This window comes from Pinus tabuliformis, chromosome 3_2 (genome assembly GCF_031772625.1).
Source record: "Pinus tabuliformis cultivar Carrire ecotype Pingquan chromosome 3_2, CPIR1, whole genome shotgun sequence".
In the NCBI taxonomy this organism is placed as follows: Eukaryota; Viridiplantae; Streptophyta; class Pinopsida; order Pinales; family Pinaceae; genus Pinus; species Pinus tabuliformis.
Window position 1 is genome coordinate 607,633 of NC_142302.1, and position 18,042 is coordinate 625,674.

General features: G+C 34.4%; 1 protein-coding gene across 1 annotated transcript in view; it reads right to left on the reverse strand.

Moving 5' to 3' along the window:
- The window catches only part of LOC149179509 (uncharacterized), an 89,004-nt gene extending 78,323 nt beyond the window's left edge, over positions 1–10,681 (reverse strand). Inside the window, exon 1 of the mRNA XM_089415672.1 lies at positions 10,506–10,681. The gene's annotated coding sequence lies outside the window, so the exon portion shown is untranslated. The remainder of the gene's footprint in view (positions 1–10,505) is intronic.
- Between the last annotated feature and the right edge of the window lie 7,361 nt (positions 10,682–18,042).

The following is an 18,042-nucleotide window of genomic DNA, read 5'->3' on the forward strand; positions in this document are numbered from 1 at the left end:
ACCTTTATCCATTCCAAGCCAACGTTGGGAGGAGGTTTCAATGGATTTTATCACAGGTTTACCCAAGTCTGAGGGAAAGAGTGTCATCATGGTGGTAGTTGATAGACTTACCAAGTATGAACACTTTTGTGCATTATCACATCCATTTAAAGCCAGTACAGTTTCTACTGCATTTATGAAAACAATTCAAAAGCTACATGGAAACCCAAAGATCATTGTAAGTGACAGAGATCCCATTTTCACTGGAAATTTTTGGACAGAATTATTTTCTTGCCTTGATACTCAGTTAGCTCATAGCTCATCTTATCATCCTCAATCTGATGGGCAAACTGAGACAATAAACAAATGTTTGGAATGATATCTTCGTTTCTTTGTATCTGATAAATAGACACAATGGGTCAAATGGTTGCCTTTGGCTGAATGGTGGTATAACACTTCCTTCCATACAGTGACAAAAATGACCCCATTTATGGCATTTTATGGATATCAGCCACCATCCATCACATCATATTTAAGAGAAAATTCTAAGGTTCAAGCAGTGGAACATCACATCGAACATCAACAACAAGTCCTCCAACTCTTAAAGGATAACTTCGTGTTGGCACAAAATAGAATGAAACAACAGGCAGATCAACATCGCAGCGAAAGAAGTTTTGATGTAGGTGATTGGGTATTCCTACGGCTACAACCATATAAGCAAATGTCCCTCAAGCAAGCTAAGAAGGATAATAAATTATCACCAAAGTATTATGGTCCATACAAGGTTTTGCAAAAGATTGGTACTATGGCATACAAATTGGAGCTTCCTGCAACTTCTCGATTACACTTAGTTTTAAACAAGAACTCGAAAACTACGAAATCGATCAATTTCGGAGTATCTTATCAAGTGGAAGAACTTATTCGCTGAAAATTCCACATGGGAGGATGAGAATTTTATACAGAAGCATCTAGAACTACTCAAGCGTTGAGGACAACACTTTTTTGAAGGAGAGGGGCATGTTGGGTCCCTATAATACTAGTGATTACCCCATTACTATTGTAGTTGTATCCCTTATTAATATTGTTGTGCCCCTATTGTCCCCATATTGTTATCATTGTGCCCTATAGAATCCCTCTATTGTTATTTTTGTGGCTTTATATTATTATTGTTAGGTCCGCTGGGTTATATTGTATTCCTTAGACTCCTATATATAGAAATGAAGTTTTGTCATTTGAATCATCTAAGAATTGTTCATTTATGTAATGTAAAGGAGGTTGCCCCCTCGAAGAGGCTAAATTCTAAGGCGTTGATCTATCTTTTCTATCTTTTTGTGAGTTGGTTTCATAACAAGTAACCTACCTAATCTCCCCCATACCGCCTCTCACCTGCATGGCCAGGTATTCTCATGGATATCCCTACTTGCCCTCCCTTACATGTTGGTCGACTCAGCCCTAGCCTCCTAAACCTTTCCAATGCAACTCATTTTCACTGATGGTCTATCTCCCCTGCAGACACTGGTTCAAATCAACAATTGATCTAAGTCTATTAACAGGTAAGTACCAACATATTACAAAGCAAAGCAAGTAGAGACAATTGCAACATGGACTCAATTGTATAACCAGGTTAATCATTTGTGGAATAACTCGAGTAGTAGCTCATTTCTTATTAACAAGGTTTATTTTTTTATTTCAACGGGAAATGAGAGAAGATAACATCAACAATATATGTATATGTCAGATGATTCACTAGTTCTAGGCAAACTAATGGTGATGGATCATTTGTTGTAGCATGAGTTTGATAGTTGTTTTTCCAGATTAAATATTAGGTAAACTAATGTTGATGCATCATTTGTTGTTGCATGAGTTTCATAGTTGTTTTTCCCAATTAACTTAGTATAAATTTGTGAAGCTTCATTGTTAAAAACCCTAACATGTCTAATAAATCCTCTACCCCATGCCTGGAAACCTTGCTTTCTTCTTGGCCCTTGCCTCGGTTAACGTCTTTGTATTTGATGCTTGTCCCTATGTTTCTGGCACCTCTAGGATACTTGCTTCGATGTTTTTCCTGCTTGGATTTTATGAGTATTGCACAGTCGATAGAGCACTATAAATTGGTGTACGCTAATTTGTGCTAGGCTTTTGTTTTAATTATTCTATTAGTGTACACATTTTTTTTTTTTATTCTTGTTTCGGGAATTTCGTTGAAATTCGAAGCCATTGTGATTTAAAAGTTCAAAGTCATTATAATTCAGGGAAAGTTTAAAGGAATTTAAACTTTACTACTTCCAGCCACTCTTAATTCAAGGAGTCCAAACAAAAAAATCTAACGACATGAAACTTTCCAACATTGAAAGTATGATATTTAACATTCCTTCATTTGGAAAAAAAAATAACCAAGCGCCTTTTTTATTATTTGGTGAAATACTAAAAAAATTCGTTGGATTTCTATTGATTTTCCCTTTTAGTGAATAGAATCACTAAGAAAATGACAAGCCCATATGATTAGCTTTCGGTAACATCTAGAAATTGAAAATTGTGGTATTCAACATTAGACAATGCCACTGCAATGGTTGGTTCCAGAATCATCAACTTGCTTCTGCAATGACATGGCCAAGAAGGTAAGTTCAAATTTGATCTATCATCTCTCTTATGCTCTTAAAATATGCGTATATATTAACTAGGAACAACTAAGGGAGGGGACTCTATAGTACAGGTAAGTTGAGATGTGCTTTATGTTTGCCATGTCTTCCAGTCACACCCCTCCCCATATTAACAAAATCCCTATATTTATATTATGTGGAGCATAAATTCATATTAACCTGGAATGAGCTTCTTAGCACCTCTAGTTATTTTTAATCCTTGTTTTCTCAATGTACAGACAATTAAAAGGCAAAGGCAATTGTTGTAAAATGCTTGAGATAATATTGAGATGAGTTATTTGCAATTGTTTTGATAAAAACAATGTAGAAGTTAACTTACAATTGCTTGAGAGAATATTGAGATGAATTATTTGCAATTGTTTTGATAAAAACAATGTAGAAGTTAATTTACTATGCATGGTGTAGCTGTAGGATTTTTTGTGCACAAGTTCCACAAGGACTTTGAAATTTGGAATTGCGGACAACTTTGTCTCTAAAACTTGGAATTTCGGACAACTTTGTCTAAAATGGCACATAATATTGTATCTTGCTATTACATCTTGCATGCTTCCCTTCAGAGTATGTTGTTGATGCTCTAGGTCTCTCACTGTTGTTAAACTTTTCAATGCATCTTTCTCAAACATGTAAAAAAAACACATGCTAATCATATTGCAAGAAGATCTAAAAAAAAACCTTGTTGCTTTTATCACATTGAAGGAATTCAGTTCTTGCAGGAAGATCTCAAAAAAAAACTTGTTGCTTTTATCATATTGAAGGAATTCAATTCTTGCAGACTCCATGTTCCTCTTTGGGACTAAATTTACATATATTAAGCAAAAATCTCAATATAAAAATGGTCTAGAGATTTATACTTGAGCCTTCTGCACAGAGTAAGGCTTATTTTACAATACCTACATTTCAAGCAGATAGCCATGTGGAAAGGGCATTAGATGTAATGCACAAGAAAGCATTGGATATAAAGAAATGGGCAATAGTATTTAAAAATAACATTTAACACAAAAAAACATTGCACCAAAAAACTTTGGATATATGAAAACTTTGTTCCAATTAAACTTTGGATAAAATAATGTTGCCTTGGCCATGAGAACGCACGAAATTTACAATAAAAAATCAAATATTTCTACACTCAAAAATTTTGATGAATGAAATTTCCAACATAAAACATTGGTTAAACTGCAATAAAAAAGAAAGAAAAAAAATTAATTAAAATATGAAATTTAAATTAATTCGCGATCAACACCAAATAATTGCTATAGTGCTAGCCATACCACTAAAACAAACCCATCCTAATATAAATAAAACAAACCCATCCTAATATAAATAATTTAGTTCATGACATCGCTAGTTGAATGTCTAAACATGCATGCCGATATGGATATATATAAAATAATCACCAAAATTGACGAGTAGTTCGAAATAAACATATTATATATATATATATATATATTATGCCATATGGTATACATAAAATAATCAACAAAATTGACGGGTAATTCCAAATAAAAATGTCAATATATTTATGTAAATAAAAATAATTTCATAATTAATGCAAAACAAGAAAGATTTTAATCGTCTCCTAAGCTTGGATCATACTCGCACCATAACATAAATTTGAAATATAATCATGGAAGCAGTGGTACTAACTGTGTGGCATGGTTCTGTTTAACAATAATTTGGAAGGTCTCAAGTGTGTGTTCCCTTAAAAGGTACAAATCGACAAAAATACATCGATATTTTTTTTTCCTCGTCTTAATATTTGCAATTTAGTATGAGAAAAATGTGTAATATTTTTTTAGCATTTTTTTATTTAAATAAAAATAAAACATTTATTGAATATATTTTTTATTTAAATAAAAATAAAATATTCATTTAAATTATTTTTTGAATTTTAATTAAAAATATGGTTATTATAGATTGATATAAAAGAGATGTGTAAATTGAATTTAGTTGGTACATATATTGTTGAGATATTTCATTACAATTTAATATAAAAAAATGTGTAATTATTTCTTTCATATTTTTTTTTAAATAAAAATAAAATATTCATTGAATATATTTTTTGAATTTTGATTAAAAGTAGGGTTAATATTAAAAATTGATATAAAAGAGATGTGTAAGTTGAATTTGGTTTGTATATATATTGTTGAGGTTTTTCATTACACCAAAATTGGTAGGTATTAGTAAATCTTCAAACCCTTACAACTACCTTGAGTGGGTGGGTAGTCTCATGTTCGAGGGTGTTAGGTTAGTCCATTTGATTCCAAATGAGATTGATTCTCAATGAGATGAGTGTGATAAGTACTCCAACACCCCTTATGAAACACATCTCTGGGAATCGAATGTGGGTCAAGGCTCTAATGCCATGTTGGGGTTTTCCATTACACCAAAACCCATGGGCATTAGTAAACTTTAAACCCTTGCAATTACCTTGAGTGGGAACATAGTCCCATATTTTGAAATTAGTCGTTAGTCCACATAATTGATTCTCACAGAGGTGAGTGTGATATATATATATATATATATATATCATTTCACTCTCAACTATAAATAAAATATTTCAATATCCATATGAAACACAAAATCTTATATTTTTATTTTTGGTCATGTTGAAGTTTTCCATTACACCAAAACCCATAGGCATTAGTAAACTTTAAACTCTTACAATTAGCTTGAGTGTGCAAGTAGTCCTATATTTTTAAATTAGTCGTTAGTCCACGTAATTGATTCCCACAAAAGGAGTGTGACAATTATATATATATATATATATATATAAAATCATTTCACTCTCATCTATAAATAAAATATTTCAATATCCATATGAAGCACAAAATCTTATATTTTTATTTTTTTAAATGATGAAGATGAATATGTGTAATTCTTTCACTTTTTAAAAATATTTTAATGGGAACTTAGTGAAATGTTTGAATTTCTATGTTAACAAATATATTTTAATATCAACTTCGTTTTTTTATTTGTTTTTAAGGTCACACTTAAGCTAGACATTAAATTGGTGAATGAGACCCCTTTGTTTGTGAGGGAAGAGACTTGTTTTCACCCAAGAATTTATTGTTAAATTTCATAGGGGTGTACATATTCTACCCCATTTATAACCAACAAGTTTTGGATTCATATAAATTTGGCATCTATGCTAATTCTTCTTATATGTGTCATTTATCAACTCCATTTTAAGAATGTAAGAAACTAAAGGTCTCTCTTGTTTTAAGCAACATAGTAATAACATGTTTTAACCATAAAAAATTTATACCCCTAAATAAAAAAAAAAGAAATTTTTTTTCCAAAAAACTCTAAAATAAAATACAAAATTCTATACATAACAATTAATTTTATTAACAAAATGTGTATTTTTCACCCATCTCTGGTTTGGAATGGAGAGAAGCAAAGGGAAAAAAATGGAATGGAGAGAAGCAAAGAGAAAAAATTGAAGAGTATAAGTAAATGAAATGAAATTGTGGTATTCATGCCCAATTAATCTTGAATGGAAAAAATCTAGTCTCAACCTCTATGATGTAAAGTGGTCTCTCTTTTATCTAATTCACAACCAATAACATGTGAAATTTGTGTTGATAGTTGTTTCAATGCATGGATTCAACCAGAGTTAGTAGAAAAAAATAAGGAAAGTTTAGTAAAAGTTTAACAAATTTTCTAATTTATAATATATAGATATATATATATATATATATATTAAATTTTAAATAGAAAAAAATAATTGAAACATTATTTTAGTTATAGATATTTTTTTGTTTTTTATATTTTAATTTATTTCTTTATAATTTTTATCTTTTTTCATATTTTCAATTTATTTTTGCAATAATGCTTTAACTCTTTTTACCAATAAAATGATACAAAAATAATTTTTTAATATATCACAAAAATAAAAATAAATATTTGCTTTATGTTTTACATTAACAAAAATAAATATTTATAATTAAAAAACATATTTATACTATCGTAACAATAAATATATATACCATACCATCTCACATATATTTGTTATATCTGGATGACACAAGGATACTCAATCTTTGCTTGACCATTGGGCATAAAGGGGGATAGTATTTCATAGCATAAGGATAATATTTGTTTTTGGTTAAATTTTCTATTGCCTCAAAATTATTGTTATACAAAAATTTAAGTTCATTGTTTGGTCTATTCACTATCGTGATCTACCAAAAGGAAAAATAGACCGATGGCAATGAGCATTGTTATCTCCCACCCAAAATCATCAAAATTCTCTAACAAGTCTACATCTAAATCACTAATAGAGACAATAACATAACTACAATATATCATTTGTCAATTGCCACTAGCCATTAATGTATTAGAAAAAAATGCTTTACTAAAACATCAATTTTCAGAGGATGTTACTAGGTTCTAATCCTGTACACTTGTGCTTGTTGCTAGTGGAGGTTTAAGACTACGTTGTAGGTGACTTTCAACGTGTCCAAGTGGGCGTTGATGCTAACCAAGCAGTAGAACTAGTGGCATAGGACACTGTGGATTTCATTAAGGCACACAATGATTTCATTGTGATCTTCATACTTTTCATTGAGCATCATGCCCAAGAGCATCATCATTTTCCAATGGAGGGTGATAGAATTGAGATATTCGATGTGTCGTCCCATAGTATGGCTAGGGTCCATAACCCAGTGGGCTACTTCTATTTGAATCTCAAAATCAGAGTAGGTCTGAGGATCATTAATATTTAAGGCTTATAACTATCAAATTTTCTCCTAAGTTTCTCATGGAGTGAAATATAGTCGCAGTCATGTGAGCTTATGTCTGAGCCTAAGGTCTGCCAGAAAGGTCGTAACTTATAGACCCTTGGCAACAATGCTTGCGCTGGTAGGGCATAATGCTCAAAGGAGAGAAAGTAACTAGGATACAAAACCCCTAGAAGAGGTGCATATTAATGCAACAAACTAAATTCAACCATGATTCATAAAATTTTATGGATATTCTAGTAAACATTTCATCACAGCAAACTTGAAAAAATAGACCTAAAAATCCAAAAACTACACTATGGGGGTTTATTTTTCTTTATATTTTTGGATTTGTAAATTATTGTTTATTGTGCATGCATGCAAATTATAATTATGCAGAGAATTGAGAACAACCAAAATAAAAACTCAGAAACTATGATTAACACAAGATATATCTTGGGAAGCTCTTTTGGGATAAAAGCATAGGCCACTTTGTTCTTTTTCTCTAAATACAAAATGCTTATGAGTACAAAGAAATAAGGCATATGGCACATAGGCTACTATAACACACAAATCCTCTTTGTGTGCTCTTTCCCTATTTCTCTCAGCTACTCTACTCATGTCTGGAACAATTGCACTCAAAAAGAATGGAGCTCCTTTCCCTCACAAAAGCCCAGTTATAACATAGCTCGATAGCCTACTAGTGGTTAGGTTTGAATCCTTCAATGCTTAATTAGAGTTACAATATGGACTCTAGTCTTCTTTATCATAATCACATAGCTAGCTCATTTTCTTTGAGTAATGGGGGTTTATATGGCATCCTCTCGAATTACAATGGCTAAAACATGAAGGTCAACTTTTGAGTAGCTTAACTTTTACATATGGACTCGGATTAAGGCGGTTCTTGGATCCTTGGAAAGATATCTATGTTTAAAATAGGAAAAAAAATGGTGTTGCACTTAACAAACAATTTTTTACCCTCAAAAAACATTGTTTGATGCCTCAAAATGCTCTTAAAAGATTTCAAACCCTTATTTGTCAAACTAGGTCCCACTAGTAAAAATGGTACTATGAGTTGATTCCTCTACTTTTTCCACTTTGAATGCATTGAGATCGTTGACAAAGCACTACAATGATCAAATTTGAATAAAACCATGAAAATCCTACAAGGCTATTCACTCTCTGATTCTAGACTAGCCAAGGATAGGGTGAATTAACAATGACGAAAAGGGCATTGGAAAAGGGCAGCTCCGAGTAAAGGAAGCAATTGAAATAACACAAGATACTCCAATGAAATTCAATATCACAGAGACACCTTACAAACCATACACTGAATTTCACTATGCAAATAAAATCAAGTTGAAGAATTTGCTAAGATTGGACATAGGAGGAATTACCCCTATGTTGGTGGCCTACTGCACTATGAAATGTTGTAGTCAACACACTCCAATGCTCTGTTTGCCATGAGTTCCCAAGTTAGCAATCACTATGATTGTTTCTCGGTTCCAAGCTTGAAACACTATCATTGGAGGTGCTTGGAGAGACTCCAAGCCAAGAGGACCAAGACCTTTGTAAAGCAACATGTCCAAAAATCCAACGTTGTGGTGAAAATATCGCACGTGCAATTGGGAAACATTGGTGTAACAACATTAAAACAAAAAGCAATGACAAGAGATACAAGACTGCCTGGTGGAAATGAATGCTAGCATCTTCATGTGAGGTAATGTGAAGTTAATTGGCATATGTGAGTGCATGGGTCAAATAGCCACGCCATCCTCACCTCCTTAATGCAAGGAGAGAAATTGGAGTGGTGAGCTCCTGCTCCTTTGTCCATTGGTTGTGTTTTCCACACTCCAATTGAGGACATAATAAGGATACTATTAAAAATATTATTACTTAAAAATTTAAGGAGAAATTATGGCGTGATAAAGCATTAAAGGGAGGAATAAAATTGATATTTTTACAAGGAAGTGATGAATTCTAATCTCAAAAATCAAAATACCTCTTTGTCTGGACTAATGTTAAGAAGAAAATGAGCACTCTTAAAATAAAAACAAATTTCTTGAACTTCATATTGAAACTCAACATTGGTTAATTCCAAAAAGCCATGAAATGAAAGATTTTATCACCTTTAGTACAATGTGAGAGTTGAAGATGCAAAGTCAAATTGTCCTACTTATACGCACATTCTATCTGATTTTTAAAGTATTTGCCACATTATTAGCATAACCTTTTAAGTGAGCAAAACTGCGGTGATCTTGGAAAACTTATCTTAATACTTTTCTAACATAGAAATAAAATGATACAAAATTTTGAATACTCTCTTACCTTCTTAAAATCTAAATATCAATTTTGGTGAAGATGTTAATCATCATTATCATCATCAATATTATATATATTGTAAAAAATAAAATAAATTTATATCATATACTATATTAATAATAATACATATAATATAATTATATTTTTATTTAATTTTACAATAAAATGTCCATTTTTTTAATCAATAAAATAATTATATATATATAAAATCAAAAAACACCAAAAGTACTTCATAATCTACACATTCAATAGAATTACTAATCTGCACATTCACTATGATATACCTTAACAAACATATATTATCGCAAATGGAGATTTGCACCTCCCTGTTAATCCGCTACTACAATAATGGATTATGTATTTTCAAACATATGTATACGTCTGTCATACGGTTTTTTATAGGAAGCCAAATATTCTATCTGGGTTAAACTTACTTCAGCTCAACCTTACCTTTCTGGTATACATATAAACAAAACAGGGCCAACAATATACCACTGCGGTTGAAGTTTTCTGTTATACATATAAAAACAAAACAGAGATTTCTACTTCCAGTTGAAAGAAAAACACCCCTATTTATCTGAAGAATATGTCACTCACATTCACTATTTATCCTCTCTGTCAACATGATCAGAACAGTCCTGGAAGATCTGACTTTGTTTTAGCGCTTTAGCGCTTTAATGGTAAGTATGAAGAAGATGGGTAGGCTCAGCATCATACACTTCTCCCTCTTTGCCCTTTCACGTTCATCAGTCGATATTCTTGCCACACCACTTCTGTTACGCCGAGATTCATTCCAGGCCTGCACAGAGGTCTAACCTCCTACCTGTTACTACAAGGTAGCTCTCTTCTCCTACGACAAATTCAATGAGAGTGGTCTCTTCTCCTACGACAAATTCAATGAGAGTGTTCTGCTCCGTTTAATTCCCTCTTCCGAATAAGTAGTCACATCAAAATCTTTAAAGCCACTCTGAGTTTAGGGCTCCATTAATGCACTAGTACGCACTGTGTATTACAGTATATTTGGATAGCAGTATATCGATGTGTTTTGCTTTGCTGTGAAGTGGAGTGGAAAGGAAGCAACAATCGTCCCACGAATCTTTTTAGGAGAAAAATAATATTTTTGTACAGAATAAACATCCACTTGGAGAAAATTAATAATAAAGCACATAACCCATGTGACACTCCATGTAAACAAATTTTTAGATTTTAACACTTGGTGTGCAGGAGCTCTACACTTGTATTAATTCACAACCTGATATTACAGTGGTTCCGACCGCTCTCTTTTCTACAAACGCACACAAAGCTAAATCTATTGTGCAGGAGCTCTACACTTGTATTAATTCTCAAGCTGATATCACAATGGTTTCGACCTCTCTCTTTTCTACCTCTCCGCGTGCTCTAACAATTGTACCCACCATCCTTTTTTTATGCCCATAGGATTTAATATAAAGAATGTTGAAATATAACTAGTGTCGGTCTTCATAATTGTACTTGAGTCACGACTTGATGTAATTATTGATGTACTTGTCAAAAGGAAAAAGAAAAGAAATATTTTTTGTAAAAAAAAAATATTTATTGTGAAATGGGTTTCTTGTCCTAGGCCAAAGCACCCATTGAGTTCTCTAGGGGTCATGGTAAAAGGTTAAAGAGTCAAGGTCATGATGTACTAGCTCTTGGAGGGCTCATGTAACAAGAAAGAAAAATATTTTTCTAGAAATCTCCAAGTGATGGGTCGGCCAACCCTCTTTAAGTCGCCCTAGAGAGGCCTAAATCATCTCCTAAGAAGCCTATAAGAAGGGACTAGCTTTCCCTCATTTAAAGACACACAACAAGTTATATTTATATGATCCATGTGGAAAGGAGAAGAGATATAATCCAACAAAGTAGCAAGAAAGGAAGCAATTTTCCTATAAAGGTTAGTGAATGAGGAAAGGAAGTGAATCTCTGTCCTTACTTCTCTCATGTGTGAGTTGTGGAGGAGAACCTAGGGTTTCCTCAGTCTGCTTTTTGTAGCGATATGTTTGGGTTTGGTTAGCTCATCACTTGGATTTTGGTCTGGGTCAAGTTCAAGGTCTTGGAAGTCTTCAATGAAATTCTATAAGAATATATTTTTGTGGGTTTTCCTCTCTAGGAGAGGTTTTGGCCTTGGCTAGCAGCCTACATCTCGTGTTCTTGTGTTTGCATCGTGATCTTCTTATTGGCATTTCTCTTTATGATGAACATAACTAAATAATGATGATAATGCCCTAAAATGAATCACAAGAAAATGTCAAAGATTAAAAGAGAAATCAAATTAATCAATACTCTATCTCCCTGCCCTAGATTTCCCAACATGGTATCAGAGCGAGGTTTTCAACATAGGGTAGAAAAGAAGATTGTTTTGGCATCATCTCACCTCAAAGGAAGCATTAACCCTAGGTTGAATCTCTGGAGGCATCTAGAACAAAGTTATGGGTAATTTATCAAGCCCTAATTGCATAGATCAAGTCGCAGTATATAGTCCAAGATTGAGAGCATTTAGAGAGCATTCAAGCTTTGTTTCAAGGGAGAGAATAAGTGAGGAAACAATCCTCTCAAATTCACACACATTTGCAAGCAAAATGCAACTCTTTGGGCACCTAATTATCCCTAATCTCTGATAATAGGCCGCAGACCCATTTACAAAAGAATGAGGTCATAAGAGGCCTATTCTTGTGGAGCGAAAGGCTTGTCAAGCATATCTAGTGAAGTCGCAGTCGTTGGCATAGGAGCAAAGGTCAATTAGAGACCTCACAAGGTTTGCATCTCTCATCCAAGTCACTGAATTTCTGAGCATCGTCTCACCTCTGGTATGTATATTACAGATCAACGAATTTATTGCAAATAGCTCTGAGTTTTGAAAGGAATCAAAGTCATATCTTTTGGCATCTCCAATAACCCAAGAAAGGGAAGCAAACCCTTTGTCACAATCTGAAACTCTGTGGTATTGTTTTTCTAGTCTCAAACTTTTGTAGCATCATTTTGAGCAAAGAGTGTCATATCTATAAGAATTCAATCTCCACAGTATCAAGATTACTCACTTTACACCTATGTAAATATCTGGTCCATGTCATCCTCCAACTAGTATCTAGTCAACACCAATGTCATCTCAGGTGGCATCCTAAATAAAATAAACCTACTAAAAGTAGAGAACCCTATAAAATAGAAAATGTGCCAAGTGATAGAAAATGTCTAGTAGTGAATGAAAAGTGGTCATATGCGACCCTAATAATGTATGGACGAGGGTTGAATGATGGCCATATTGTAGGTCCTAACGATATCGTGATGAAGAACAAAGTACAATGTACTGCAACAACCCCAACAAGCCCAACCAGGGAGTATGTTAGTGAATGAGTCACATTAAATCTCAACCATGTTAGGTACTCATGTACAACAAAAATCAATAGGTACCAAACAAATTTATCCATGTTAGGTACTCATGAAACAACTTATGCAAGACACAATATGAGAAACATGAGGTGAAGAGGGAAAACCCTGTGGGAAGAAAATCCTATTAATTTGGTGCTGAGGGACAAATTCCTCCTTTGGACAACCTTCCTCATCCACAGAAGATTGTGAGGATCCATCCTAGGGTTCTCTAACTAAAAACTAAATTTATTTAATTAAAACACAATAAGAAGGAAAATAACTTATTTATAAATCAACATTTATTTGATGACAATATACAATTAAAATTTATTTACAACATATTAAACAAGTAAAGATGTCATTTCAACCATTTACATAAGTAATCAATAAACGAAAGAATACATGTTCCAATAGCTTGGTTAAGATGCTCCTAACTCTGTTGGGATGCTCCTCTCGACTACCCAACTGAATTTACCTCCCAGCCAACTAGGAATGATTTCATAGCCCAAGGAACCTCCATAGGCTCACTAGCCCTCCAATCCCAAGTCCAACCAGATGTAGTGTATCCAAGTTAAACAAACACTCTTGAGATCCAAGTTTGTATTCCCTCATTGATCTCTCCATTCTCTTTCTCCACATTCTCCCCCAAAATAAAATCCTCCAAAACCAAAAAACCAAGACCAAGGATCCCCTCTCCTCTCATCATCCTTCTCCTTTTATGTCTCTTCTTCCCATCCACCTCAACTACCTATCATTAATGTCAGGACTACCCCCTCATCCTTTCATTTAGTATCCTTGACTTTTCTTACCATATATTCTCCCAAGTATATTTGAGAAGACACCTTGGGATATGGCTATTTAATTTGAAATTTAATTGGAGAAGAGCATATATTCTCCCATGTAAATTTGAGAAAACACCTTGGGATACAAATATTTAATTTGGAATTTAATTGGAGAAGACCATATCTTCTCCCAAGAAGATTTGAGAAGACACATTGGGATATGGATATTTAATTTGGAATTTAATTGGAGAAGACCATATCTTCTCAAAACTAGATTTGAAAAGACAAAGTTGGAATTGAATAATAACAATAATAAAATTTATATCAGTAAAATAAAATTACAGTTTCACAAATGTAGGTATATACCAATGTTTCTTGATAATTGTAAGTCAATATTTTCAAGTTAATTAAATACTAATAAAAATTAGCATGATAAGATTAAGTAGGGCATTACATACACCCCTCCTTCAAAAAACTTTGTCCCGAAGTTAGAAAGAAAAAGATACAAGGAGTTCGAAAGAAGTTTGACAATAAGGCATAAAAAAAATAGAAAGAGAGTTATAGTAGTAAAATTAAGTAAGTCAGGCAATGATACCACTTCCCATCAAGAGTCTCCAACTAATCTATATCCACCTATCCTTCCTAACCTGCTTCCGCTCCCACCCTATGCATCCTTTGTTGCTATATACTATGGCATCGGTTATACCAATCTAACCACTGATAAAACCAATATGGCAAAACCATCGACTATATCGACCTAACTTCCCCAGCAGGCAACTGGAAATCGTCATCACACGTCTACGGGAGCGTGTCCATCACTGCCCTCCCACGATTCCAAGTTTGGAGGTTACATGGTGGGAAATACCTCCACCCTCCTCACAACTAGGGTCAAACCCTAATATGGACCACACTACAGCGCTGGTTGGATACTTGTCATCGAATAATCTAGTCAGGTAGTCTTGTCACCTGCCATTTACATTTTACCCATGTCATAAGAGTGCATGTCAAGTAGATACAAAATGTAATAGAACAATGTACATCATACCTTTCCTTATTAGATGTCTCGACCTTCCGCAATTGAAGAGTATATCTTGGTTATCATATAGTTCTTTCCAATCTGCAGGTTAGTTCTCATTCATGCATATATATAACAACAAAATATATATAGATAAGTGATCTTAAACATCATGTTATTAAGTCTAGTATCCACGTGTCAATTTTGTAGTTCATACTGGAAATAAATCTTACATTAGATAAATAATAATTTCACTAAGTCATTCATTAGATAGATAAATCATATCCACTCAAGCCATATATGAAACAACAATAACTCTGATAAGTCATGCACTAGATAAATCATAACCAAATAAGTCATACCTTAGGTCATACATCAAACACTTCAATCATCAATACCTGATCCATCTAATGATTTATATAAGTAGTTTCGTGTGTCCAACTAAATGCATCAATATTACATAGCATTCATAAATAAATAACATGGAACTGAAAATAGAGCCTTAACATAGGTAGCTATTTAAGTCAAATGGGCATCACAGATGCTCAAAAAGTGAGGGGTAGTCACGACGTATAGTCTATGCATCCTCCCAGGTAGCAGATCCTGGGCTATACTTGTCCCATTGGACCTTAACATGGTCCACCATGTGACGTCTGAGCTGTCAAACCCTACGGTCCAATATGCATAATGGTTCGACCATTAGGGTTCCCATGTCCAAGACCTATAATTCCCTCCAATCCAGTTTGTGAGATTCATCATAAACATAATGTCGTAAAATAGATACATGAAAAACATCATGATTTTTATGCAAATGGGGTGGCAGTACAAGACGATAGGCAACTGGTCCAATCTTCTCCTTGATCCTAAAAGGTCCTATAAACTGAGGTGACAACTTCGTCCCTTTCCCAAACCGAATGGTGCTTTTGTTGGGTCGGATACGAATAAAAACTTGGTCTCCTACTTCATAACTTCGATCAGTCCTATGTGAATCAGCATAACTCTTCTGTCTATCTTGTGCTTCCTTTAACCTTTATCGAATTTGTCTTACCTGTTCCTCCATTTCTTGAACTAATTCCAGCCCAACTATTACTCGGTCCTCCAACTTTTCCCAACTCAATGGCATCCTACATGGCCTCCCATATAGAGCTTGATAAGGAGGCATCCCGATTGAACTATGGTAACTGTTATTATAGGCAAACTCTACCAATGGTAAGTACCTTTCCCACTGAGTCTGATTATCCATGACGTACATTCTAAGCATGTCTTCCATAACCTAATTTACTCTTTCAATCTGCCCATCTGTTTCTGGATGATATGCAGTGCTCAGGTTCAATTGAGTCCCTAGTGCTGACTGTAAACTTGTCCAAAACCTAGATGTAAATCGAGAGTCTCTATCAGAAATGATCTTTGTGGGTAACCCATGTAGTCGAATAACTTCACTTATAAAAAATCGTGCCACATCAGTAACATCGTAAGTGTCTCTTACTGGGATGAAATGGGCACTTTTGGTCAATTTATCAACTACAACCAATATAGCATTGTGCCTCTGTGATGTGAGTGGCAAACCCACAACAAAATCCATATAAATTACCTCCCATTTAGACATAGGGATGTCATGTGGTTGTAGGAGTCCTGCTGGATGGCAATGATGAGCATTTTTCGGTACTAGCCAATCTATTATGGCCTTTACCTTTTCCGGGGCAATTGAAATCCCTTCTCTTGAAATGATGTGCCCATGATAATGAATTTTCTTCCGAAAGAAAGAACATTATGATAATTTTCCATATAATTGATTTTACCTTAAGCAAGTCAATACAAACCTTAGGTGCTCTTCATGCTCCTTTTCGTTCTTGGTATACACATGAATGTCGTCCAGAAAGACTTGCACAAATTGGTCCAAATACTTCTTGAACACACCATTCATGAGGCTCATGAATACTGTTGGTGCATTGGTCAAACCAAATGGAACAACGACAAACTCATAATGCCCAAACCGAGTTCGAAATGCGTTTTTTAAGATGTCACCTTCCTTAATCCTTAGTTGGTGGTATCCAGATCGTAGATCGATCTTTGAGAAAACCGATGCTCCCTTCATTTGATCAAATAGGTCATCTATTCTAGGTATCGGGTACCTATTCTTTATTGTGCCTCTATTCAAGTCCATATAATCTATGCACAGCCTTAAGGAAGCATCCCTCTTCTTGACAAAAATCACTGGTGCACCCCAAGGTGAAATACTAGGTCTGATAAATCCCAAGTCTAAAAGCCCCTTTAACTGCATCTGCAAATCACAAAGTTCTGGAGCTGTCATCCTGTAGGGTGTCTTAGATATTGGTTCTGCACCAGGTTTTAGGTCGATTGTGAAATCGATCTCCCTTACAGGCAATTCCTTAGGAAAAACATCCTTGAACTCTGACAAAATTAGGTGTTGATCTAGGGAGGGTCCTTTTTGGTCACTTACAGCCTCGACCACATATAATTTGCAACCTTGTCAGAGACAACATTTTACCTTCATCATGGAGATGAATTGTAGGGACACTCCTCTCTTGATACCAAAAATCTCAATTGACCTACCTTCATCATCTAAACAAATCACCTTCTTTTTGAAACAATCTACCAAAGCTCGATGAGCTTCTAGCCAGTCCATTCCAATAATTACATCGTATGTCCCCAATGCTGTGACATATGCCTTCAACTTAGTTATACACACCCCGAGGTTCACTTGACATTGGTCAACACTAGGTCCTACTACTTGTTTTATCCCAGAAGCCATCTCAACTTGCTTAAAGTCATCATGCTCATAGGCTGCCAACCCACATTTTTCTAATGAAACTAATGAAATGAAACTATCTATAGCACCATAATCAAACAAAATTTTAACTTTTACTTTGTTTATCATACCTGAGGTTTCTACCACGACAGATTGGTGTTCAACTTGTTGGTTATCAACTGCTGCATAGATTCGATGGTGGCTACTTGCTCCCCCCATTGGTGCTTTTCCTTCTCTACGGTTGTTACCAGTTTGTAACTTAGGACAGTCACGCTGGTAATGAGGTCCCCTGCATCCCCAACAAGTGATGCGTGGTAGACTTTGAACAGAATGTTGTGGAGTTCTTTGGAAAGAGTTCCTTCCCTTGGGACCCCTGCCCCTACTTGTTGCTCCTCGTGTATGACCT